At 46.9% G+C, this 2500-nt stretch overlaps 3 non-coding genes across 3 annotated transcripts; all 3 read right to left on the reverse strand.

The window, feature by feature from the left end:
• Positions 1–183: 183 nt before the first annotated feature.
• trnar-ccu (transfer RNA arginine (anticodon CCU)) lies at positions 184–256 on the reverse strand. The gene has a single exon. It is a non-coding gene; the product is annotated as a tRNA-Arg (tRNA).
• Positions 257–1629: 1373 nt separating this feature from the next.
• On the reverse strand, positions 1630–1702 carry trnak-cuu (transfer RNA lysine (anticodon CUU)). The gene has a single exon. It is a non-coding gene; the product is annotated as a tRNA-Lys (tRNA).
• Positions 1703–2169: 467 nt separating this feature from the next.
• On the reverse strand, positions 2170–2242 carry trnar-ccu (transfer RNA arginine (anticodon CCU)). The gene has a single exon. It is a non-coding gene; the product is annotated as a tRNA-Arg (tRNA).
• Positions 2243–2500: the final 258 nt, after the last annotated feature.

Below are 2500 nucleotides of genomic sequence, written 5' to 3' on the forward strand. Positions count from 1 at the left end.
ACCTTAATCTCTGGCGTAGGAGGCCAGTGCCTCAGGGCTGTATAGATGTTAACTTTTTGTGCGTATTGTAAAGGCCTCCTGAATAAGATTGAGATGTAAAATGCCTTAGCAGAGGATGGTTTCGATCCATCGACCTCTGGGTTATGGGCCCAGCACGCTTCCGCTGCGCCACTCTGCTGTATTCACCCCAGATGGGACTCAAACCCACAATCCCTGGCTTAGGAGGCCAGTGCCTTATCCATTAGGCCACTGGGGCTTGAAAACAGATGCTAACTTGCCCTTTTATATCTCAATCTTATTCAGGAGGCCTTTACAATGCACACAAAGAGTCTTCTAGATGACTGAATATTATGAGAGGTCAAATTGGCCTCAGCTTTTTACGACCAGCTTGTTGCTTTTGACGTTTTTTAGGGTCTCAGGAGTGTTTAGAAGTTAAAAGGTCATAGCAGAGGATGGTTTTGATCCATCGACCTCTGGGTTATGGGCCCAGCACGCGGACTCGAAACCACAATCTCTGGCTTAGGAGGCCAGTGCCTCAGGGTTGTATAGATGTTAACTTTTTGTGCATATTGTAAAGGGCTCCTGAATAAGATTGAGATTTAAAATGCCTTAGCAGAGGATGGTTTCGATCCATCGACCTCTGGGTTATGGGCCCAGCACGCTTCCGCTGCGCCACTCTGCTGTAATCAACCTTGACCGGACTTGAAACCACAATCTCTGGCTTTGGAGGCCAGTGCCTCAGGAGTGTCTAGAAGTTAACTCTTTTTGTTTATTGTAAAGGCCTCCTGAATAAGATTGAGATTTAAAATGCCTTATTCAGGAGGCCTTTACAATGCACACAAAGAGTCTTCTAGATGACTGAATATTATGAGAGGTCAAATTGGCCTCAGCTTTTCACGACCAGCTTGTGGCTTTTGTTCGTTTTTAGGGACTCAAGAGTGTTTAGAAGTTAAAAGGTCATAGCAGAGGATGGTTTCGATCCATCGACCTCTGGGTTATGGGCCCAGCACGCTTCCGCTGCGCCACTCTGCTGTAGTGCACCTTGACCGGACTCGAAACCACAATCTCTGGCTTAGGAGGCCAGTGCCTCAGGGTTGTATAGATGTTAACTTTTTGTGCGTATTGTAAAGGCCTCCTGAATAAGATTGAGATTTAAAATGTCTTAGCAGAGGATGGTTTCGATCCATCGACCTCTGGGTTATGGGCCCAGCACGCTTCCGCTGCGCCACTCTGCTGTAATCAACCTTGACTGGACTTGAAACCACAATCTCTGGCTTTGGAGGCCAGTGCCTCAGGAGTGTCTAGAAGTTAACTCTTTTTGTTTATTGTAAAGGCCTCATGAATAAGATTGAGATTTAAAATGCCTTAGCAGAGGATGTTTTCGATCCATCAACCTCTGGTTTATGGGCCCAGCACGCTTCCGCTGCGCCACTCTGCTGTAATCAACCTTGACCGGACTTGAAACCACAATCTCTGGCTTAGGAGGCCAGTGCCTCAGGAGTGTCTAGAAGTTAACTCTTTGTGTGTATTGTAAAGGCATCCTGAGTTTCAAAAAGGCTTAGCAGAGGATCGTTTCGATCCTTCAACCTCTGGGTTACACACGCTTCCGCTGCTCCACTCTGCTGTATTCACCCCAGATGGGACTCAATCCCACAATCCCTGGCTTAAGAGGCCAGTGCCTTATCCATTAGGCCACTGGGGCTTGAAAACAGATGCTAACTTGCCCTTTTATATCTCAATCTTATTCAGGAGGCCTTTACAATGCACACAAAGAGTCTTCTAGATGACTGAATATTATTAGAGGTCAAATTGGCCTCAGCTTTTCACGACCAGCTTGTGGCTTTTGTTCCTTTTTAGGGACTCAAGAGTGTTTAGAAGTTAAAAGGTCATAGCAGAGGATGGTTTCGATCCATCGACCTCTGGGTTATGGGCCCAGCACGCTTCCGCTGCGCCACTCTGCTGTAGTGCACCTTGACCGGACTCGAAACCACAATCTCTTTCTTAGGAGGCCAGTGCCTCAGGGATGTATAGATGTTAACTTTTTTTGCGTATTGTAAAGGGCTCCTGAATAAGATTGAGATGTAAAATGCCTTAGCAGAGGATGGTTTCGATCCATCGACCTCTGGGTTATGGGCCCAGCACGCTTCCGCTGCGCCACTCTGCTGTATTCACCCCAGATGGGACTCAAACCCACAATCCCTAGCTTAGGAGGCCAGTGCCTTATCCATTAGGCCACTGGGGCTTGAAAACAGATGCTAACTTGCCCTTTTATATCTCAATCTTATTCAGGAGGCCTTTACAATGCACACAAAGAGTCTTCTAGATGACTGAATATTATGAGAGGTCAAATTGGCCTCAGCTTTTTACGACCAGCTTGTTGCTTTTGACGTTTTTTAGGGTCTCAGGAGTGTTTAGAAGTTAAAAGGTCATAGCAGAGGATGGTTTTGATCCATCGACCTCTGGGTTATGGGCCCAGCACGCTTCCGCTGCGCCACTCTGC

This window comes from Carassius auratus, unplaced genomic scaffold (assembly GCF_003368295.1).
Source record: "Carassius auratus strain Wakin unplaced genomic scaffold, ASM336829v1 scaf_tig00039044, whole genome shotgun sequence".
Taxonomy (NCBI): domain Eukaryota; kingdom Metazoa; phylum Chordata; class Actinopteri; order Cypriniformes; family Cyprinidae; genus Carassius; species Carassius auratus.